At 38.4% G+C, this 25031-nt stretch overlaps 1 long non-coding RNA gene across 1 annotated transcript in view; it reads left to right on the top strand.

Annotated features, from left to right (window-relative positions):
• The first annotated feature begins 1106 nt into the window (after positions 1-1106).
• Positions 1107-25031, top strand: part of LOC135299573 (uncharacterized) — an 87477-nt gene continuing 63552 nt past the window's right edge. The window contains exons 1-4 of the long non-coding RNA XR_010361534.1: positions 1107-1745; positions 2590-2721; positions 9272-9424; positions 11508-11780. This is a non-coding gene — a long non-coding RNA (uncharacterized LOC135299573). The remainder of the gene's footprint in view (positions 1746-2589; positions 2722-9271; positions 9425-11507; positions 11781-25031) is intronic.

Here is a 25031-nt window from a genome sequence, read left to right as displayed (position 1 = left end):
AAGCAATAGCTTTGAATCAAGCTTTTGGTGGATTCAGGGCTACAGACTGTTAAGAGTCCTTATTGTATATAGATTTTTCACTTCATTTTGAAGTTGGATATAACCTTAAAGATCAGCTAGTTCAAATCCCAAATAATTCATATAGATATGGAAGAAGTACACCTTCCCTATCATATGAATAAATCATTTATAGAATCTATTTTGCTGCCCTGAAAGGGAGCTGGCTTGGAATAATCAAAATTTGACTTGATGTTAAAGTAATTACATATTCAGACCTGTTGCTAATCAAGGAAAATACACATGTAGTGAAATTCTTCAAGTCATTTTGGTAGAGAATGGTAACCAGACCATGTAAATAAAGAAACACCTGTCTCCCATCCAGGTAGGTCAGTTCAAATTAGTAGTTATCTGTGCAGCTGTGTATGCCTTTGTCTGGGCATTTTCCCATCTTTCCTTCTGCCCTGTTTTTCTTTGGATCCTGAAAGTCCTCCTGTAACCATCTATTTCAGTGTCAGGTCATCAGTGTCTCAGTAGAGCAGGGTCTCGGTTTAGCAGTGTCTCAGCTGTTATTCTGTCACAGTTGCAACATTTTCTGCCCCCCCCCCTTTTTCTTTTTCCTATTTTTTTTTCCTTTTTCCTATTTTTTTTCTTTTCATTCACACTGTAGTTAGAAATTTCCTGAGCCTGGTCTATCTAAAGGTACAGAGAGTCACGAATAACCTGTCCTTATGAGGATGTCTTTTTTCCATTATTTCCCACTTTGTATTAGCTCATTTGAGCTGGAACCATCTCAATAATCTTGCAGTCAAGGTGCCCACGAGCCTCTGCAGCTATTTCAATGTTAAGGGCAGACTGCCTTCAGGACTTTCATTTCACTTCTTCAAAATAATTTCTGGAAGTATTTGTTCATTATGAGGCTGGCAGTTCCCTGAGACTGCACCTTAGATGGAATGAAAGTATTGCAGTGGTGTGCACTGCTTAGAGAACCACAGAATCCCAGGGTTAGGATTGGAAGGAGACCATGTCCAAACCCTCACTGAAGTCAAGGTAAACAACAACCACTGCTCTTCTTTCATTCTGCCATGCCATCACAGAAGGCTGTCAGATTGGCCAAGTATGATTCCCCCTTGCTGACTACTCCCAAAGACCTTATTTTCTTTTACTTGCTGTTTGATGACCACCAGAATGTTATCTTCCATCACCTTTCCAGGGATGGAGGTGAGGCTGACTGCCCAGCAGTTTTCCTGGGTCCTCTTCTTGCTCATTTTGAAGACAGGTGTGACATTTGCTCCAGTCAAAAGGTGGTTGTTTTCTAATACCAGATTCCTGGGTCAACAGAAACAAACAGGTTTTTTTAATCCAGCTGGTGCTTCTGTGCATCTGGAGCTATGGTGATCCATAGCTGCATCCAGGAAAAATCCCCAAACATCTCCTCTACCACATATGAAAGACTGGACCCTCTCATCCAGTCTGAGGTATTTTCAAATTTAATTTTACCTTATAAGCTGCTCACCCCAAACTTCCCTTGCTCTTCCTTCACTGGGCAACCTTTTAAATCACAGATGTTGAAATGCTGACTCTCTTTATCTTGCCCATTAGGGCCAGTTGCCTTTGGGAGTTCTTAATGGAGTGGGATGACAGGGGAAAGGGATATGGCAAAACACTTCTACTCCAAGACTAGGAAATATGCAACTCCTGTTTTCCTGTGGATCCAAGGATTTGGGGAGTGCTTAGAACACAGCAAGGTGAGTTTGTGGTCCCCCTTTTTCATGCAAAATGATGCAGGCCTCATTAAAGCCTTGTGCATTCTGGGGAGTACATTTATCATCAACATCCCTTGACAAATAAGGGTAAATTACAAATTCGTGGTACTTTGATGCTTGTGTCTCCTAGCAACAGTAGTTCCTCTGAAGATGACCCCTGTCATTTCAGAGTGCCTGAACCTGGGCATTTTAGATAGCCTTCTATGGATGTAATGAACTTTAAATAAGCCTTTCCTTTATATGAAAGCCTCATTTCCCACTAAGCAGATTTTATTTCCAAATATCATGATATCTTAATGATAAAATATGATAATAGTTCTGCTTATTCTGAACAGAATCACAAAGAAGGTAAGTGGTTTCTTATTCATAAGTGCACCTGAATTAATTTTTAATAACTAGCTATTTTTAAAAACTTGCCTTTGAGGTTGAAAAAACCAGTTCTTATTTACTGAATGAAGAGTTTAGGGCTTTATAACCAATATCTATAATTATTTGTATACGTGAGATCCTACTGCATGACTGTTAAGTAATTTTACTTGACTTTCATATTTCTAAATTTCAAATTTCATTCCAAATTTTTCTCCCACCCCATTTTCAAAACTCAGGCTTCTTATTTCCTCTGTGAAATATAAAATTTTAATGAGAAGACCTCTAAGGGCTTCAAAACTAACTGGAGGCTTCAGAGAGGCAGGTATGGGTTGTGCACTGAGTGATGCACAGCTGTGTCATGAGGGACCTTCTGAGGTCTCTCCTGGCTGTGGTGCTGTAGGTGCTTTTATTAATGGAGTGAGTCATGGCATGGAAGTGATGCTTGCTCACTTTGCAGATTCTCTGGATGAATGGATGAGTGTTTAAGCAGATCTTGATGTAAGAACGAACAGGATGCAATCTGAGGAGGATGAAGCCCTGCACTCATTCAGGAATAGTCATTATCACCATCCATGGAGGAATTTAACAGGTGTGTAAATGTGGCACTTAGGGACTTGGTTTAGTGGAGGACTCAGCAGTGCTGGATTTGGGGTTGGATTGATGATCTTAATGTTATTTTCCAAACAGTTCTATTTTACAGAAAAATATTAAGAAAAACAGATGCAGATAAACTAGCCAATGTTCTGTGTAATTCACGTTTCAGATACCTAGATCATGAGATATAGAAGCCTATATTTAGCATTTGGCAATATATAGATTTATTTCCCCATATATGAAATTAGAGGTGCAGCCAGGATCAGAGGCTGATAACCTGCATAATGAATCTAGTGTGCTTATTTATGGTATGTGCAGTCTGCACTGCAGTTATTGGTTGTATTTTATTGCCAGAAATGCATAGAGGGATCCTCTTCCACCTGCCTTATTAATGGGTTCCCATTTTTTCCCTCAGCATTTATTAGTGTGCTGGACAAGTGTTAAATGGATTTCTAAATTGGTATCAGGTATCTGGATGTTAAAGGATGAGGGTGAGGCAGGAATAGGATGGGGAGGTTTGTACTCATGTGGTACAGGTTTATGGTTACAAGAATTCAACACTGTCACCTGGGAAATGGAAGAGATTGAATAGAAAAGGGCTTAAATGACACACATTTCTAGCCAGCTGTTGTCAAAGTGTTTAAAGCAGTTCAGTGTGATACCTATTAGAGGATATCAGAAGAACCACAAGAATTGGTGCAGTGATCTATTTGAGCACATCTGGAATTAAACAGCAACATTAACAATAAAATATTGCTGGGCGAGAAGTGCACACTCTGCTTTAGCAAAAAGCAAAACCCACGGGCATGCAGCATATTTCCCTTTCCCTGATGGCATTCCCTCATCCACTGAAGTAGCAGGTTCCTTTGTGTTCTCATCAGAGCTCTTTGCACACATCAGTGGCAATGCCAAAGCACAAAGCAGCAAATTAATAGAAACGTTTTCATTCTGATAAATGCAAAGAAGTTGATCAGTTACCTTCTATTGTAATTAAATAGCCATTGTAACACTTGTCTCACCAAGGGAAAAATGACAGGCTTGTCAGGGAAATACACGATATTTTGAAGCATCTGATAGATAGGTATTAAGTTTTTAAACAACAGTAGTCTATGGAGAGTACAAAAGACAAGCAAAAGATGTTGAAGTGCTACAGGATAAATCCATTTGAAACATGAAGACAGAGAGATAAAAACACTGTATCATGTACAGGTTATACAAGGCAAGAAAAATGAATATTAAGATACAATTCAGGTCTGTACTCGTCTTTGTACCGTCTCTTGTCTGTAGAAATTACATAAAACAAGTAAATCAATATTAAACTCTCAGTTTCTTGAGTGGTGTGAGTAAAATGACACTGATACATATTTTTTCACTCATGTTTGAAATAAATATGACAACTGACATGAAGTTAAATTGTCACTTAAATTTTACAGAAATATAGGATTTAATTAGAAATCAGAATGGAAGATACCTTCACTTCCAATCTGGGTCAGCTGTGTGGTTATACCAGGATGTTCAGGAATTTATCCTGACTTTGGAAAGCTGCACAGGACAGGGACTGGCTCTCTGGGCAATCTGTCTCACTGTCTGACAGCCCTCCCAGGGAAAAGCTTTCTCCTTGTCTCCAGCCTGAACCTCTCTGCTCTCAATGTGCCTGTGGCTCTGGGGCTGCTCTCACCTGGGAGCTCAGCCACGCTCCTGTCCTCGGGTTGGGAGCCCCACTGAAGCTCAGACTTTGTCACTGCTCTGTGCCACTCTGAACACTGTGGTGGCCTTGCCCCCAGCCCTGGCTCTTTCTCTGTCTCCTTTTGCTCCTGGCTGCTGTCTGGCCCTCTGAGGCTGTCACTTCTGGGGCTGCAAAGTGCATTTCCTCAGCTCTTCTCCCAGGGCTGGTGCCCCCAGCCCAGAGCCAGCTTGGCTGCCACACTCACTGCAGCTCCTGTTTGTTTGGAAAATCTCATCTAGCAGAACATCTTCTGTAACTGGCCAAAGTCCACAGCTTGGACTGAATTCTGCCAACCTCATGTCCATGGTGCTGTCTCCCGTTTCAGAGTCTTTGCTTCCATTTCCTGATGGTGTTTTTACTGATACGACTGGACTTTAGCCTGAGAATTCTTTATTTTCATAACATCAATCTAAAAATTTAGCAGTAACAGACATTTGGCAATTAGAGCTAAACAATGAAGGAACAAGGGAATTTCTTAATAAAATTGTCTGGAACATGTGTAATGGAAACAAAGTAACTAAATAAACTTCTAAGTAATACATTTTGTTTTTAATATTATTGTAATCATATAACATTTAATCACTTCATATTTTGTTGTTAATAAAATTTTATGTATCAGTGAGTATTTAAATATGATTTTTTTAGTCTCTGTTAGATACCTCAATGAATCCCAGGCACAAATATAAGCACAAAAGAAAACAATGAATGTAACAATAATAAGCTAAAATGAAACTATAGCCCTTTGAACTAATACAAGTAAAGGAGATATGGCTGAACAAGTCTGTAAAATCATGACAGGGTTATAAAATAGTTATTATAGCTGCCTATATTTAGAATAAATTTTACTTCCTTCTTGAGTGGAAATTTTGAACCAGCTAATAAGTTGCAAGTTGCAGTAGAAAGGAACTGTAGGTAGTGATGGAACACACAATTAAAGGCTTTCACATCTGAAATCACTTTTGCAATTTTTTTTTTATTCTGGAAGAGTATTGAATGTCTGTGCATGGCCTGCAGGCAGAACCTCTGCTTAAAATCAGCCCATGCATTCAAAAAAAGTAGGCAGAACAGCACGACAATTGAGAAAAAATACAAGCCCTTTCTATTAAAGTATCATTCCTCCAGTGAAACTTGATGGCCTTACATTTCTGGTCTGATTGTTGTAAAAGTTTTAATATTGCATGTCCTCTGAGAGAATCTGGTCTCAGTACACAGGTGGGAGGCGGTGACGTGGTGACTTCTGATTCTTATCCTTTGCTGCTATTCCCCCTCTTGCTACATGGCTGGTCAAAACAATAACCCTCAGCCAGATCTCTTATTCTCTCTCTTGCTTGGAAATATTCATCTTAAAGCCTTTCAGGAGATGCTGAGAGCCTGTGGAATTGCAAAAACCACTCACTGTCTTGAATCCCTGTTTGGGACCTGTATAAAGCAAAGGCAGTTCTCCAGCCTCTGCTTCTTTCACATTCCTTATACCTCAAATCCCTCTGGAAATAAGCTCTGTTTTGTGTTCTTCATCAACAACACTTATGTTTTCATGCCACATTTTTCACAGGGATTTCTATAGCCTCTTTATTTCCAGGCAGTGCATAGCCATTGTCTAATCCCAGGTGTGTTTATGGTTAATATCTAAATTAAACTGTGAGCAGATAAAACAGCTCAGGATATTCTGCATTTCATAATAGATGAATATTTGGATTTCCTGCCAAAAGACTGTGGCTCAGATGAAGCAGCCCCAATAGAAGAAGTAAATAAGTTAGGAACTTAATTACTGCCTCACATGATATGTATTCAGAAGTTTCTGTGCATAACAAAACAAGTTCAGGGAATTGCAGTAATTTCCCTTGCCACTTTATTTGATTGTGTGGTGATGGAGAGGGAATAAGGTAACTTAATTTGCATTAAAATTATGATTTCTGTTTTTCAAAACCAAATATTCACTGAGAACAGGAAAAAGAATAAAACAGCCCATTTAGGTGTTTTATTCACAGTCTTATTTTGCATCAGTGATAAATTACAGTGATTTTATATTCCCTCAACAGTATATTAAACTGTCTTGTAATAAGCAGATGTTAAAAAAACACTCCTAAAAATATTGCACAGGCCATTTTTACAGTGGAATTAGTAAAAAGTTTTATGACCAGAAAAACCTTTGGATGAGGAGAAGTGGGGCTCCTGCTGAAAGTCTGTTCAGGAAATGAAGTATTTACAGCCCCATGCTTACAAAAATAATTAAGTCAGGGGCCAAAGGTGGTTCCAGAGCAGATTTTAAATCATGAGATTTTAAAACAGATCACCTCTGAGATTTTTAAAATTTGTTTTTCTGATTTGGAAACCCTTAGGCTGTACATATTTCCTCTTATCTTCCTAAGCCACAGAAACTTGGAAACTTATTTTTTGTTCCCCAAATGAAAGCTGAGATTATTATGTACAGACAAGAGTTAGGAGCTTGGACTCCAAGGAAGAACACCAAATGAATTGCAAAGCCATTGCTGAGAGTTTCAAACCCAGCTTTCTTTCTTGTCTTGATTTTTCTTTTCCTCATAACTGAAGTACAGATTTCAGTGGCATAGACTGGATGAGTCTGAATATGTGAATGTTTGGCTGAGAACTCCTTGTGATGAAATGAACCTAACACTGAGGGCTCTGCTCTCCACCAGACAGTTAAAATCCCAGATTCTGGACAATTCTGTGTCTTTTGAAAGCAGCTGTTCTAGTTCTAAGATTAATTACACCTTTTCTCCCTTTGTTTGATTTACAACTGTGTCAGGGAACATTTCAGCAAGTTTTGTCTGGGGTCATATTTGCTTTGAGAGGCTGTTGGACTCATTTCTTCTGTGAGCCTCTGTATATGTGGAGAAACACTGTAGGTGACAGAGGAACATCATCTTGGACAAGCAGCTGCAAGAAGAGCCTTTCTAGTCCAAATCAATACAATTCACATGGATTGAGAATAAAATTCCAGCTTCTCAATGCATCCCCAGCCTGCACACCCTCACCAAGCAGCACTTGTGGCAACAGGGACTGCTCTGTAAGAGCAGGAGCTTTGTCCTTCTGGAACCCTTCTCTGAAAATGTACCTGTTTCTGTGTTCTTTAATTTGATGAGATTGTGTTAGAACACTCCTTCATATTAATCCTAATATGGGAACCCACGGAAGAGAAGGATTTTGAATATTTTACCCCATCCCAAGCCTTTCTTTTACCTTTTCTCTTTTCTTTTCTTTTCTTTTCTTTTCTTTTCTTTTCTTTTCTTTTCTTTTCTTTTCTTTTCTTTTCTTTTCTTTTCTTTTCTTTTCTTTTCTTTTCTTTCTTTCCTTTCCTTTCCTTTCCTTTCCTTTCCTTTCCTTTCCTTTCCTTTCCTTTCCTTTCCTTTCCTTTCCTTTCCTTTCCTTTCCTTTCCTTTCCTTCCTTTCCTTTCCTTTCCTTTCCTTTCCTTTCCTTTCCTTTCCTTTCCTTTCCTTTCCTTTCCTTTCCTTTCCTTTCCTTTCCTTTCCTTTCCTTTTCCTTTCCTTTCCTTTCCTTTCCTTTCCTTTCCTTTCCTTTCCTTTCCTTTCTCTTTCCTTTCCTTTTCTTTCCTTTTCTTTTCCTTTTCTTTTCTTTTCTTTTCTTTTCTTTTCTTTTCTTTTCTTTTCTTTTCTTTTCTTTTCTTTTCTTTTCTTTTCTTTTCTTTTCTTTTCTTTTCTTTTCTTTTCTTTTCTTTTCTTTTCTTTTCTTCTTTTCTTTCCTTTTCTTTCCTTTTCTTTCCTTTTCTTTTCTTTTCTTTTTCTTTTCTTTCTTTTTCTTTCTCCTTTCTCTTCTCTTCTCTTCTCTTCTCTTCTCTTTCTCTTCTCTTCTCTTCTCTTCTCTTCTCTTCTCTTCTCTTCTCTTCTCTTCTCTTCTCTTCTCTTCTCTTCTCTTCTCTTCTCTTCTCTTCTCTTCTCTTCTCTTCTCTTCTCTCTCTTCTCTTCTCTTCTCTTCTCTTCTCTTCTCTTCTCTCTTTTTTCCGCTCTTATTATCAATGTGCTAAACCATATGTATTTTTAAAAAGGCTGATTTTTTTTTCTCTAACTGACTTCTCCAGATACTAAAATTGCAGCATGGCCTGATGGCTCCTACAGTTACTCAGCAAGAGTTTCAGTCTCAAAGAGAAATAGTCACTAAATCGTGGTAGAAAAAGAGAGAAAACTGTAAAAACTCCCCCTGGTGTATATGGTTTGAACCTTAAATCAGATTCTGTGTGAAATCTGAGTTGGCAAAGATGAGGAATGGGCTTTTCAGAGAACATGTTCCACTCAAGGGACCTGTTTGGCTTCTTGATCAACTCATTTTACATTTCTTTTTGAGCTTGCCTTCTTTTGCTAACCATGTTGTGATTAGAAACTACCTCTTCTTCTGCATGTGTACCTGTTGGTGTTCTTAGCAAAAACAGATCCATGATTTTTTCTGGACTTCCTGGGCATTGCTATAAAAATACAAATACTGACATATTCTTACATTATCTTATTAGCATTTCTTGCATATGTCTTCCATATCATAAACAAAGAAAAAGCCTTAATTTACAATTTTTTTGTTGTTTGTTTGTGTTTTTAATTTTTTTTCTGAGGGAACAAGAATGTTATACTAAAAAAACCACATTTTTAGTTTGAGAGTCTGGTTTGGTGGTTTTTTGAGTTTTTTTATGTATATATCATTGTAATCAGGAATTACTGCTGTGAGGAATATTGGACTTATGTTACCAAACTGAGTGCAGAACATGGCTTTCCAAATTTTTGTAAGAATTCATAAAATTACTGGAATGAAAAACAAGATTATAGGTGACATTTCAAATCAGATTTCCTTTAGTGTGCCTCCAGGTGTGAAAAAAATAGAAGCCTTGCTGACAAGCAGAGAACAATGAGCTGAAATAAAGAAATATTGAAACCTGGAAGAGCAAAAAGTTAAACAGAAAGGAAAAAAAACTACCAGGGCATTATGTGGATGGAGAAAGCGGGAGAGGTCAGCACACCCCACCAAAGAGAACAAAGGGCAAGATGCCAATTACACATGGATCAAAGGCTTAAAAATGCAAAATGCTAATTGAGATAATGAAAAAATCTCAAAGAACTTTCTGCAGGTAGTATGTCAGCTTCAGATACTGGGTAAGTTTTTGAGCAGGGAAGGAAAGGACGTGGAGAGAGTGTCCCAGATGTAAATAAAGCCATTAACTTCTTGAAGTACATAACACCTGAGGGAAGAGCAAAATCTAAGTGTAAAGTGGGGCTGATATTGTTCCTTTATCATAGTGGGCTGAGGGAGAATTTCATTCCTTACAGTTCTGTATCAGCCCAGACATCTGGGACATTGCTTCCAAACTGAGAAGAATCTTTTAAGGCACTTAAATCTCTGTATTTAGGGATGTGAATAAATAGGTTATCTCAAGGGCTTAGCCCCAGCACTCTCTCAGACAACCAGCAGGTGTATGTACTTGTGGAAAGAGACAAAACAGTTGACCAATGCCTGTCATGCTGAAATATCTCTTTATTATACATGCAAATAATAATGAGTCTTACTGGGATAAATGTTATCTATTTGGTTGTTGTTGGTAAGACTTGTACTACTCAGCATTTGGCTTAGACCACTGTAGTTTTCTAATACAGAAAGAAACATTTCAGTGACAACACCTCATGTTTCCTTTGGAGAAAACAACTATTTCTATATAATTCCTCCTTTTTCCAGTATAACTGTGTGGTGAAAAAATACACAGAAAAAAAAAGGTATGCTCCTTTTATTTATCCATCTTCATGTTACTACTTGATAATAAAAATGAAATTTAGAGAAAAAATATCAGGAACATAATTTTGTTCACAAAATTTTGGTAAGATCTGTAAAATTCTTGAAGAAGAAAATAACAGGAGGTCTTTCAGATTTGGAGAGTAGGCATGTGCAGAAACAGAGAAGTAGAAACTGCTCACTTGGAGCTGGAATATCGAGCTCTGAGATGCACGGAAAGCTTTTGCTTATCAAATTATATGTTTTTCTTATGCAAGATTGTTCCCATTATCTGAAGAAAGCTTTGTGCATTGTGAGGTGCAAATACAAAGTCCTGCCAGGGGTTTTCTCATGGGTGCCTGTGAGCTGGTCCAGCTGCCCCTAGGGAGCCCATACTTGATTGGGAGGTAAATCAAGTGTTGATGGAAGCAGGAGCCTCCAAACCATTCAGCTGGTAAATGGCTGCAGGGAATCCCAGTCCTGTAGCCTGTTCCTCACCTGGGAACCAGCTGGAATCACACTTGCACTGGTTTCAGCAACGCACCCCTAAATAATTGCAGTGAAATATGCCAAGGACCTGCAGCACTGGGGCTACACACACACTGCAGGGACCTGACCACATCTCCTGTGCTACAGCGCTGCAGCTGGACTTTCTACTCAGCAGGTTGTTTACTTAGAAATATGCTGCTGAACAAGCCTTGAGTTCTCTCAGGTTATTTATGTATGTCATTGTAGTCGCAGATGAAATAGCCTAGGAAACAAAATTCAGGTGGGAGGCGGATGAGTTGATGTTTTAAGTTGGGTGTTTGGTTTGATTACAGTCATTGCTTTCATCCTTTGAAATTTTGTCTTAATGAAACATGGTAACCTCTTAATGTCAGGCAACCTTTGAGAGATGCACAGCCTTAAACTGTGGGTTTAAATGATGTTTTCTTTCCATGGGGATTTCAAGAAGCCTGTCAACATAAATGCATATAAATCTGCCAAACATGCACAGCATTTTCTGAGAAAACATTTTTTATTACAAACTCTGCATGGGGATAATGGATTGCAACAGCTATTTATTTCTCCTTTGTTTGGAGGTGAAATAATTTTTCAAGCACTTTTCAAGACCAATGGTCAGCGTTTCATCAATCCATTTTCTCTCCACAGGTGAGAAAACTTAATATAATAGTACAAAGCATAATACCACAATATAATCCAAAAGCATAAACTATGGGTATCTGTTGCCCCTTCTGAAAAATCAAAACGCACTCCCCATGGCTTGGAGGATTCTCCATCGCTGAGATTAAATAAAAAAAATTAAATTCAGTTTTCCTTTTGTTTACAGAACTGCAATGAACTACTCCCCCTCAGGAACAAACTTCCATTATTTGGGCATGCCAAGGTGGAGGAATTGTTTTTGTGTTTTAGCACTGTAAGACCTTGTCATCTCCTCAGCAGCAAGACAGGGGAGCTGTGAGATACTAACACAGGCCCAGCAGTTGCCAGTGACAAAACAGGCTTTTTTGAGCTCTGCTGCACGTTAAGAGCAACTCCCCTACACTGCATGTGGGAAAGACTTGCCAGAGCAAGAGCACATGTAGTGAGAGCTGCAAAATCAGTAAGTAAAATAATCCTAGGAAAGGGCTCTTGAAGTACTGAAATAGCACTTCTTCCTTCTTCTTTATACTTTTAAAAATATATTTTCTCTTTTCCTCTCTTCAGGAATGTGCTGTAATGATATTAATGAGCTCTTAAGAGTTCACTGATCTAGGAATCTCATTGTGGGATAAAGTAAGAGTAAGAAAGCCTAAAAATTAAGAACTTTAATTGTTTTAATTATGCAATTGCATGGGGAGTTTGAGAGTGTGCACCATAAGCACTCAGACATTGCATTAAAGAGGAAGGTAACTGAAGTTCTCAAAGGGTTGACAAAGGCTTGCACAAGGCACCTGTGGTGATTTGAGAAGGAGCATGTGCAGCTTGGGTTCTATTCGACCTTACAGCTCTGTGACTTGGGTTGATTCAACTCCATGGTTCAATTCACCTGACTTAAAACTTCTTAAAAATTGCATCCCTAAAGTACTTCACCCTTAAAGTATTCATCAGTATGCAAGTAAATGGTGTCATGTGCAGTAAGATGGCTCCTCATTGATAAACACTTGCTATGGTGTTTACATAAGAAGCTGATTAAGTTACAAGATGTTATTGCTAATATTTGTTGCACTGAAGCATCTTAATAATTAAACACTGCCAAGTGCTGTGTGCTTGCCAGTGCACATCCTTTAGAACCCTGAACTTCCCCACATGGGAAGTGTAAATTGGGCTGTACAGCTAGGAAAGCCTGATCAGTTTCATATTTGAGTAAGACTGGAAAACAAACTCTTGAAGGAGCACCTGCAGTCAGTGGGTGAGCAGCTGATTTGGAGAGCCAGGGGTGGTCAGAGGAGTCCTTAGAGCTCCTGATGAACCAGGGGCCCTGGGGCGAGAGATGGATTTGATAGGGCAGAGCAGTGGATAAAAGTGTGCACCCCATCAAATGTAGATGATGCTCTTTATGACTTCCTGGCTCTCCTCACTCTTCAAGAAGGGATTTAACAGGCAGTCTTTGGCTCTGTTTCAGTAAAACTTGGTGAAAGAGATGGGGCAGATGGTGCCAGCTGAACACTTTCTTTGGTGTCACAAAAAAGGTACTGGAGATTATTCAGAGAGAATGCAGCTTTGCTGCAAGGTTTTACTTTCATTTCAGCATTTATGTCTACAAAATTTGTCTTAACTGCATTTTTATGTCTTCACATACAGTCCAGTGCAATTTATTAAGGTGAGTGCTTTTCAAGAGTAGTCCTAACACCAAGACTAAATTTTTCTCTCTTTCTATGTATTTCTCTTCAGAACTGACAAATGTCATGTTGCTATGCCCTGAAAATCACAGTGAGAAGTCTCTTAGCACCCGCTATTCTTTCCAGCTTGCTGCAAGATTAGAGCTAATAGCAATACCTAAAAAAACACCATGCAGACTGTTTTGGTGATTAGCTGTTGACTTATGTTTGATACAGAACATGAAGTGGGAAATTACTTCCATCCTCGTGAGCAAGATCTTGCCTGTGTTTTTAGAAGCTTACAGCTCACTTCAGTTTGCTTGTAAAATAAAGAACATCTTAAAAGGAGTTATGGACACATAGAAGGACTATAACAGGAACACAGCTTCAGTGAAAGGATTCAAAAAGTCTCTCCTGTCAGAGGATCTTTAGTGCAACAGAACCATGTGTGTTTTTTGCTCCAGGTATCTTTTGTATCAGCACACAAAATATTTCATAAAGGAAGAAAAACCCAGACAGACTGAAAAAACTCTGCTTGCTATTTCTTTATAACAGTAGGTCTCGACAAACTGCACTGGCTCAAAATAAATTGAAATTGTTTGTGTTAAGCACGATCTCCTGGGCAGTGTCATAGAACATACCTGGGCTTTTTATATGGGGTAAAGAACATTGAAATCTCTATAATGAATAGATCATATTTTGAGTCTGCAGATGCTGTCCCAGGAGTTTGTAGGATTTCTGTCTCAGAAGAGTGTAGCTCTGCATTGAAAATGAACAGTAAATAAAAGAAAACATTGGGATTTATAGAGTCTTTTCCACCTTTTTTTGCTCAAACCTCTCCTGCTGGGAAACCTCACTGCAGCCAGAGAACTGGCTGTCAGACTACTGAAGATGGGAAAAGGAAGTTTTTTGGTTCTGGCGATCACCTCCTCTAACACAACACACAGGCTGCTTCCTGGGGAGCTAAAGGAATGGGCACCTGTCCCCTTCCATCCCTACCCCTGCTCCTGTATGTGCTCAGGGCAGGCTGTAGAGCCCCTTTCCCTCTCTGGTTGTCTGGAGCACACTGGAGCTGTGTAGCAGAGTGGTTTCAGTGCTCCGGCAGTGCTGGACTTTCTCCTTAAGGAGGATGAGTGTCAGAGCTGGTCCTCAGAGCAGGAGTCCCTGACTCACACATGCACAGAGTGCTCAGTCCATTGAACCCTGCTGACCTCCACATTATCCAGCTTGTTCCCCCTCTGTGCAGGAAAATACCCTCAGTGGGCACAGGAGGAACCAGTCAATTGGCAGCAAATTAGCTGAGGAGGGAACTTAATGAGCTGCTGGGTGTAAATGTCACTCCCCACCCCAGGTTACCCCCCACGTTCACATCTTTCTGCTCCGTGGCCTCGGCCCAGGGCAGCCAGCAGGTTTTCTTGTAAAATACTCATTAAATGAAGAACATGTCCATGTATTTCACTAGTATGACAGTCAAGTGGGAAGTTGGATTTTTCTGTGCCACATACTGCAAAGAGATTAAAGTCACTTGTCTTGCAGGAAGGTGTTACCATATAAATCACACAGGTATTGTTACTAAGGAAAAATTAATACTGAAGGAGCTTTGCTATCCATCCAGCATGACATCCAGACTGGAGGGAAAGGATGAGACATGCACTTCCCATTAACCACAGCAGTTACAGATCTTCAAAGTTTTAACTGATTTCAGCATTAAGGAAATGAAATCTACTGTTGCTATGGGAGACAACAGACAAAACCAAAGTATTGAATGTAAAAAAAGTGAGCACAGAGTTGAAAAAGGTTGATGTGGAGTGATCAAAGGGAATCCTTTATCCTTCACAGAAGATGGAAAGACGAAATGTAGCTGAGGAAAAAATATCTTTCAGTCACATTACAAAGAGTGAAAGAGACATTTCTATACACAATTTCTTTATGCAAATTGCAGAACTTATACATTTTCAGAAATCTTGGTAAAAAGGGAATATATACACAAATGAAAAGAACAAAAGAGGAAAACATAATATAAAATTAAAGAAAAAGAAAAGATTCTTGATTACAGCAACTCTGACCTTACCAATATTTTAAGAACTTGTTTTAATTTCTCACTTCTCTCACATGATTCATACCCGATGGCAAAAAGTTCAGCAGACTGGATTTGATTCAACTCACTGGGCAATTTATCTATATATTCAGCTTTCCTTTCCTGAAGTGTAAAATGTTACCTCACTGGGAATAATTGCAATCCCCTTTTGCATCAGAGAATTACACCTGCCTTAAAATCCATGCAATTTGTTTACTTCTGGCTGTGAAGTCATAGCCTCCTCTCCACATTGTGGGATCTTCTAAATGAAAGAAAACTTCTGTTCAAAAAATAATTGTGTCCATTTGAATTTTTCAACAAATAACTAATCTGCTACTTTTGGCATACATTAAACATTGTGAAGTACCTTTCTTGGCCTAAATACACAAAATTATTGGTTTGCTAAAAATAAAAACATTTGGCAGGTTGATGACAACAGTCTTTAAAGTTGAGACATTTGAAGTGCATCTGTCTTCTATCTTTAAGGCAGTAACAATGAACTTTATCATTTTGACAGAGAAATATGTCCAAGATGCCTTACATTCATTTTTTCCTAATTGCAGTTTTCTCTGAATCTCTTTCCTACACCTTGTCAGCTTCACATATTTTGGATCTTCATTCTGACAATTTTATTTATATTCTATTTTCTCCTTCATTTACTCTTTTCAAAAAGGAGACTAATCACTTCTTCACACTGATGAGTTCACAAAAGTCTCCTTTTTAGCTTTTTTTAGTCAACTATGTTCTTCTTCCAAATTTTCTCTGCTGGCCCTATGACTTTTGACTTTCACAGCACAGTTTCCTGCATTCGGTTGTTTTATTTGAACATTTAATTGCTTCTCATTCCTGCAGACATTACTTGCCTGACATTTTATAACAAGACTTAATCAGGACATTTGCACTCATTTTTCTGGCAATAATCAGTTGAAACCAAAAGTGGGTGTGGGAGGAGATCTATTTTGTGAATATTTATATGTAAACATCTAAAAAGTTTTGAAAGTATTGGATTTTTATTAGCATTTTGCAATTTTTATTAGGATTTTGAAAAGATTTATATTTTTCAGCTGAAAACTGCTTGAAAATTAAAATATTTATTTACATTATTTTTAAGGTATGACCATGGGCTGTAGAGAGAGAGCCTAAAGAAAAGCTGTTGTTGTAGGGGAGAGAGGAAGTAGCAGGATACATTTGGGCTCTGTTAGGCTATACCAAAATTTTTCCATCAAAACCTCCTGAGTACCACCTGTTGTCAGCCAAGTTTTGGCTTACATAACCCCCTTATATCCTACTTTGGCACACAAACTTCCATTTGCAGTGTGATGTGGGAGAAGGATAACACCTTTTCTGTTAAAGATGCTTGTCAGGCATGCTCCAGTCTTCTCCCTGGTTAGAATTTTTACTGTGTTGTTTATTTTTTTTTACAAGGCTTTTATTTCACAAGTGCTCTCCACATTTCTTAGTGCTCCTGAGACATTTGCCATCTAATTGTTTGTGACACAGCTTGGTTTCTCTGGGAGTGCCTTACAGGTGCCCTGCTGAGGAGAGATCAGCAGAGCATGATTCAGAAAAGAATTTGGAAATGTGGCTTGTTATTCCACACACCAAAGAACAATACAGGAAGGATAATCCATTGGTGTAAAAAACCTAAAACCTGTAGTGGAGCTGCTCTTAAAATTGGACAAAGTTTTCCATGCTAAGCTGGGCTGAGACCCAAAACCATTTCTATTACCAGAGGTTCATCACAGCAGCACAAGTTACACCTGCCTGCCTCAGAGCTGGCAAGAAATGCTCACTCAGACTGGGGCTCAATTCAGCTCAATCTGTTGTTAATAAATGTCGTAAGCTGTGCAGCTACATATCTATATTTGTTTTTGAATCGGCAGCTTGCTAACAAATACCAAATCAGAGTGATGATATTTACATTCCAGCACAAATCATTCAAAGGAACATGATCAGACAGTGAAACTACCAAGTGAGAGTTCATGTTTTCTTAATGATGGAGGTTTGAAAACACAGACAGGCTGGGAGCTCTGTTTAAAAAACTATTGAGTAAGTGCAAAACTGACAGAGTGAATTTAGTTGATGTAATCCAGATGTTTGCATTTTAAGTAAGGGAGAAGACACATCAATGAAAATTTATAAGAGCAGTGAGAACATGCATAATGAGGCACTGGAGAGAAGAATGTAAACCAGAAGTGTCAGTGAGGATTAGGCATATGAGTGTTTTGCTCCATTAGTATGTATTAGTGCAGCCAGCCATGTTTGAATTTCAATTTGACATAATTTGGAAATGCATTCTATTGTAACGCTTTGTAAAATTGTGTACTGGGGATTTCAGGAGAGTTTAAAGGAATCAGGCACTCTGGTGCCACCTGAATAGTGAGCCAGTTATGGTCCTTCACAAATTGTGGTGTTGCACATCTTCATCAAAAACTATCCTAATGACTTCAGCGTGGGTCATACCCATTCCAGCTAGGGCTGTACCTGATTTTTTTTTTCCTGAAACAGATGCCAAAAAAAAGGATTGGGCAAAGTATTGCCCTTAGCTTTCCTCACTGTGAAATCAGTTATTAAATGCCAGTATATGTCAGTGTTCAGCTTTGTCTGTGTGTCCACAAACATTCATTATGTTGGCAGCTCTCCCTGCAGCACAGACAGTATCACCATTACATCAATATCAAATTCAGATTTCAGCCTGGAATGCAGGGATTGTGATTAACCCTGTCATCACTTAGGACGATATATTTCTCCACTGGGTCCCTATTTCTGGTAGGACCAAACACAATTCAGATGTTTTCAAGTTCCTGACAGCATCTCTCAATCCTGTTTCATTACTTTATTTCAATATTGAAAGTATCACTTACCAGAATTTGCTGTTTATTATATTTTTAAGTATTTTTCAGCTTTCCCAACTGGTACACTCAGCCTTGAGCAGGCTTAAATACATATACAAAGATATTTCTATATTATCTTTCAGTAAAGCTTTCTTTTGCTTTTTATCCATATAAACTGTGGCAATGGCCAGTGCCATGACAGGGATGCAGTCTAGTTAATTCTGAGCTGTGAACAGATCTCTCTTTTACTTTTGCCTTTTTTCAGTCTTTGTGCCTTTTGTAGTCTTAGTTGTTGGTTGACCAGTAATTGACCAGTTGATTGACCAGCAATAAAAAGGAGGTTTTTCCCATCTATAACATATTACAGCCTGTCTGTTGACTAAACCTACAGTGTTGGCAAAAGACAGTGCAGATTTGGGGAGTGGGTGGGTAACCAAGAAAATCTGAGAACTTAAAAAATTATTAGATTAGAAACGTGAGAAAGAAAATCTTTGAAGAAAATTGGATATTAACTTATGCAGCTGAAATGGTTTTGGTATCTTTAAGAAAAATATGGCCTTTAACTTTCTTCCCACATTTTAAAGTAAGTATTTTTTAGGGAATGGTTATGAAAAATGAAAATGAGCAAAGTCCCCAAATGCCCCCCTCTCCTCACTGACACTGTAGGGAGTTCTTCATGCTCCTGAGTGCTGGGCTCTTGTGAAGGTTTACCCTAGGCTTGAACCAGATTCTGGTTTGGATTAAAGTAGTCCTTGAGTTTGTTTGCCTCTGCCTTCTCCCTTGGCTACTTAAAAACCATCTGAAAGAGAGAAATATACCTTCATCTGAAGTGCAAACCTGCTTTCTTGCAAAGGCTTTGAGGGAGGAGGGAATCTCTGTTTCTTTTTTGAATAACAGCTGAGGATTTTGCCTATACCTTCGTACTACTGCAGCAAGAGAAATTGATCATGTGTCAAATAAATAGGTAATTTTTTCTTGCTAACTATGAGAAAATTATACTCTCTCTTCCTTATGTCTGGAACATGTAACATATCAGAGATTATTGATACACATTTGATAACAAAACCCTGCAGGACATGCTTACAGCAGTGCTCGTGTTGGAGCACTTTGTAGTTTAAATCATTACTTCTAAATTTCATATTTGACTTCCCATCATTAATTCCACTATGAAAGCCAATTTGATGTTGAACATGAAGAACAACTGCTGAAGTTCATATTCTGGAGAGATTCTCATTAAATTAAGTGGAGTGGCAGGAGCTGACCCTGAGTTAGTAAGGACACTTGGCTTTGTGTGTGCATTTGTTTTAGGCAATGAAAATATGGTTTGAGAGCAGTAATAGCATCTGTCTTAGATAAAAAACATATGAGCAATTGCCTGGAGAAGCACTGAGCCGCTCACCTGGAAAACACAGTGTTTAAAGCATTATTTTCACACCCATATTCGTCTTTTTAGAACAAAGAATTAGAGATATTCAGTCCCAAGAACTAGAGCAATGATTTCAGATTTTCATTTTACTGAGACAGACTGTAAAGATGATTGAGCTAAAGTAATTTTTTTACATCTCTTGTCACAATTTTCATGACAAAATGCAACTTCTAGACCTACTTTAGTTCTAACTAGCAATTATCGGGTTGTTTATTCTTTTAACACTTGACACTTCTAAGTACATCAAAGAAAAGTGTAGTTATACTACTCTACAGCCAGATCCTGTCATTATTCTTCAGGAAATAGACATATTTCTGGAAAAGAAAGATTGTGAACCACTAAATATTGCAATGAAACGTTGCTAATTTTATGTCAGCGTGGCAGGGGCTGGTCATGGTCAGCAAGCAATTAAAGAGAGGTTGGTAATTATAGTCAGAGAAGGCCACAATACTAAAGATTTTTCAAAGAAGGCATTTGCCTTTCAGTTTTCATGCCCAATTTGCCAACAGCACTATCAAAATTCTTTCCTATAATAGTATTTAGTTTGCTTGCACATTATATGAACAATATCAGGGAAATATGATTTCAGAGATCATAAATTTGTAAGTACTTCCCAATTTGCAGAGAGTGCTGTATTCTGTCTGGCATCATTGGTACTTATAAAGGGTATACTTGTGATTGTTAATTTTACTCTCTGATGAGGAAGAAAAGGGCTTATTATATCATACTTCATGTAACATCACTATGAAATGTGAACTGTAATTTTACTGGGTTTCTTTTAAGTTAGTACTGCATGTATTTTGCAGCTGTGGGTACACAGTGACATTTGTTCTACTCCCTGTGTATTTGTTTTTTAAGTATACAGATGATCATGCTGCATTAGACCTGTAATGATATCTGGTTCCAATTTTGACAGGAGGGAAAAGCAGATAAATGGGCATTAGTATGGAGGAAGAGATATTAAAAAATCTACCAAGGGCTCCTTTCTTTGGCTATAATGTGTTTGGAGCTCACTGGGTATTTTTAGAGAGAAGTATAAACATACACAATGTTTGCTAATGGTTCCAGTATCTGTTCTGATGGCTAATTTTTTTCTCATCATTGTTTACCATTAAGTGGGTAACTCAGAAAGGAAAAAATTGCAAGATAAAAACAAATTTATGCTCAAAAATTTCCTGAGCCTTTTGTGAATGTTTCTTCTGCTTTGTAGATGAAGTTTGTACATGAATGCAAAATGTGGTTCGAACATTTTCTCCTCCCAAACCTGTGCTGATCTCTCTTTTAGAAGATGTTTTCTCTAACTTTGGCTTCCTGCTGGGTCAGAGTGAGCTCACAGAGCCCTTGCTTGAGAACGGAAGGAAAGAAATTCAAATTCTAAGTGGTGGCAAGGTTTTGAACATGCTTTCCATGCCAACAAGATGCATTACCCAGCATGCTGGTTTGATGGGAGAACAGGTAAAAAAATGGTTTCTTTCTTTGTTATTTACCAGCTTTTTCACCCTATTCAAGTGAAAACAGTTCAGCCAAAACAGGTTACTGAAAACATGTTTTATTTTCCAACCAGTAGCCATTTGCTGATTAAAAAAAATGTTGTTATGTAAAATGCCACACCAAGCTCTACTTTTGATCTTGTTGAGATCTTGGGGCAATTGGTTCTTTGAATTTGAGTAAATGTATTGCTGCATGTTATAGTTGAATGTTCTTTTGCTTTTATTTTGTAGGAAGACATAAATGGGATTTGATGCCGGTTGCTGTTAATTATCTTCTTTACTGAAGCAAAATATACAGTTTTCATAAATTTTTGTAATGTTAGTTACTGTGTTTTATTGCTCTGTCTTCAGTTGTTATCTGAAGTCAAACTAGGTCATCTTTAAATCCCAAATGCTTTGAACCTTCTTTTAAAGGAGCCTAGAATTGGCCTCTTCTTGATTTCAAGGAGAGATTGAATGCTGTGAAAACACTTGATTCTGATGTTGGCTCTGAGGTCCCTGGTGTATACTCTGTAGCCTTTGTAACTTCTTGTCCTTCAGTTTCTAAGTCTGAAGTGCCCAAGATAGAACAATAAGTGACATTAGTCCTTTTAGGCTGGATGACAGACTAATCATAAAGCACTCATGACTGGAGGAAAAGAGGATGCAGATCAAAGCTCAGTGCTGAGATTCACAGAAGTATTTGGGTGCGTAGGAATAAATCCACAGAGGGAGCAGGGTACATCATTGCCACTGAAGCCACTGGGATGCTCAGAGCCCTTGCTCAGATCTTGCTGTCTGGCCCAAGAGGTGCTGACTGTCTGATGCTGACATGTCAATCAGCTGGTGCTCAGAATGCCCCTAATTCAGAGGCCACTGAGGGTCTGGGAACTGCCAGAACAGGAGGTTTTCAAAGCAGGCTTGCAGACATTCTCACACAAGGCACAGCTGAGGTCAGGACGTGTTCACCCTGGTACCCACAGCCTCAGGGCTTGAAGCTGTGGGATTTCCTTTCAGCTCTGTGTTGGGTTCTGTCCCTAACACAGCCCAGCTGTGTATCACAGGTTTTAGGAAAATCCTGTGTGCGGTCACAGCTGGTTTAAGACACCCAGATAGATCAGCTCTTGTGAAACAGCCCTGATGTGAGAATCCTGCCAGAACTGAGCTCCTGCAGCAGAGGGGAGGGAGGGCACTGCCTGATCACCTGCACGAGTGCAGGATCCAATCAGCTCCCATTCAACACCATAGCAAGTTTAAACTTCTCTGCATGCATAAATAATATTTCCTTCTTCCTCACCTTGTCTAGTTTAATCCCACTGGTTACTCCTGCCCTCACAGCCTTTATACCAGGCATTCCCTGTAGCTGCAATACTCTACCTGCTGTGGACCTACAATTTAATTCAGGCCCCAAGTTTCACATGTATATATAAGATGTCCCAATGCAGTTAACAAGCTAAACCCTCTAATTATGCAAATTTTCACACCCCCATTGCTAGCAAAAAAGCTATGACAATGTCTGTGACCTGAAGGCTGTAACTCTACAAGTCCTTCTCTTAGGCATCTGTGCATTAGGAACCCTGTGATGAAAATTCAGCATTCTTTGAACTGGCGCTGCACTATCATTCATTAATTCATAACTACTCATTGAGTGCTATTTGTATAATGGGCCTAAGAGCTGATATTTCTGCTCTATTGTGTGTTCCAGTCATGCTCACCACTAAAGAGAGCTCAGCCTTGCTGGGTACACAGTTTATTTTTCCATCCCCTGTCATTTTAGGTTTGTCACTTCAAAGACCTCTTTGAACCTGGATTTGTGTTAGCTAATGACACAGAACCTCTCTGCATACAGCTTGGCAATAATAAAGCATATTAACAAGTAGACAGGGTAGAACAGGTTTGTTCCCAGTGGGAGGTTTGTTCCCATGTTCTGCTTTCAGTGGTATAGACAGGTTTCCCTCCTTTCTCAGGGATGGTGCTGTTGTTACTTTCTCCAATGCATATTTCTGTCAAGTGAGGGCATCACACAGATGGCACCCAGGCTGATACAACCATGATAAAACTACTAAATTATCTGGAAGAACAAGTCCTTCAGTGCCTATGTGTGTGTGCCGTCACAGAAGTATTGTTTTAGTGAAACAACTTAAAGTACTTTAATGTATTTTTGTTTTAAAATATTTATGAATACTTGCACCCTGGGTAGGTTTAATAAAGTAATGTCTGAAAAATTTTAACATTAATGGTCAAGTTAATTTAATTTTAAAATTCATGAAATCCTTTTGCTGAGCTGCTCTTTTTCTTTCTCAAGTAAACTGTTGCAGTTACTGAGTTATTTATCAAAATATGATTAGTGGCACATCAAACCAGCAACAGCAGCTTTGCTTTTCCTTTTACAGCTTTATGAAGACCAGTTTGTTGGGCATGTAGACCTTTGGGAAGGCAGAAAATCTGTTTATGACTGTTTTCCTTCTCACCTTGGGGTGCAGTGGGGGACAAGCTGCAAAGGGTCCAGTAGAGATGTGCTGTGGGAGTTACCATCAGGCAGTCTGGCTGCAGGGCCCAGCAGGGAAGTGAAAAGAAAAATTCTCTTCAGAAATCATGGGGTCAAAGTGTCTTACCAATGGGTTGAGTGGGGATATCAGGTGTAAAACCATATTGAAAAGAGAATCACTTGTTGGCTCATGTAAATCAGATGTGAAGTGCCCATCAGCCAGGATGCTAATGTAGGGAAGGTGCACCTCTGCAGTCATAGCACTGGAAAGGGCAAAAAGGAAACACATCCTATATGTAAAGCCAAAGTTTTGCTGTTAGCGTAATTAAAGTATTAATAGTCTTATCCAGGAGTGCTTATAATCAAATTTTAATTACTACATAAGAAAAAAAAAAGAAAATGGAAATTAATACTGCCATGGAGAAAAAGCCTCAGTAATAACAATACAGTTAAAATTGTGATACACACACTTTCTTCCAGCTACCCCTTTCCCTGGTTATTTCACCCACTGGGTCACAAGGTTGGTGGCTTCATCCTGTTGCACATGTGGGGAAAGATGAACTGTCAGCATCATGAGAAGATGAAGAAAGAACATGACATCAAGTTAATGGTTTCTTCATTTTGATTCTCAGATCCATTTGGAGTAATTTTTATTATAGCTTTTACACCTTACTTGTGCAGAGTACCTATTTTATTTTATTTTATTTTATTTTATTTTATTTTATTTTATTTTATTTTATTTTATTTTATTTTATTTTATTTTATTTTATTTTAATTTTATCCCCCTCAAATCTACTGTTAATAACACCCAGTTGACTACAGGCAGGTGTTTTTCTTCCTGAAGAGAAATTTCTAATTTTTAACATCTTTTTTAAGAACTTTGGAGTCTGTGATAATTGTGTTTGTTAGTCACTCTTACATTTGCTTTTCATCCTCTCAAGTATACTTCTAGTGGTGTCTCATCCATCAAGGGTATGATTAAATTTACAGTTCTTTGTCTAGAGGGAAAATGGAGTACGTGACCTCTCCTCTAAGCTAAATTGTTTTTACATTCCCAAATAGCATTATTTGGGTATGTTCAGGTGTGAAGAAATTAATGCTTCCTACATCATTCACTGATTAAAGACACTTTAGTATACTGACACAGAAAAATAGACATCAGAGCTCAAATCCAAATCCTGTGGGAGAATGCTCTTTCCAATCTTTTGCTGTTTTCCAAATCCTTATTACATTTATGAAAGTGAAGCACACATGGTTACTGTGAAGCCCTAAAGCAGAACCTTAAAGCAGAACCCTGGATAATTTCATATCATGTGGTACAAAATGCTCTGAAGTTGCAAAGTAGAACTTGAGGTTCTCAGAAGGCTGATTGTTTTTTTCATATCTCACAAGGAGAAATTGTCATTTGCAAGGAGAATTTGTTGTTTCCAAGACATGATGTCATCAGAAGTTTTGAGATTTTCCACATGAGGCAATTTTTTGTAATAATGGCAGGGGAAATTAAAATTATTTAAAAAATCCCAAAACTGAAGAAAACCAAAATCTCAACCCTGGGAAAAAGATATTTTATGACTTTACTGCACTTGGAATGATGAAAAAGACCATTTTATTCCATTAATATTGTGATAGTGAAATTCTGCCTCTCATGTCTGCAAGAACATTTCAATTAAAGTTTTTACTTTTCCATCAGGATGTGACAACATTGTTCATCCATTGGTTTCAAGAAGCTATTCTTCCATGTCTCTTGATATGGCTGCTC

This window comes from Passer domesticus, chromosome 4 (genome assembly GCF_036417665.1).
Source record: "Passer domesticus isolate bPasDom1 chromosome 4, bPasDom1.hap1, whole genome shotgun sequence".
In the NCBI taxonomy this organism is placed as follows: domain Eukaryota; kingdom Metazoa; phylum Chordata; class Aves; order Passeriformes; family Passeridae; genus Passer; species Passer domesticus.
This window is presented reverse-complemented; position numbering and strand designations above follow the sequence as displayed.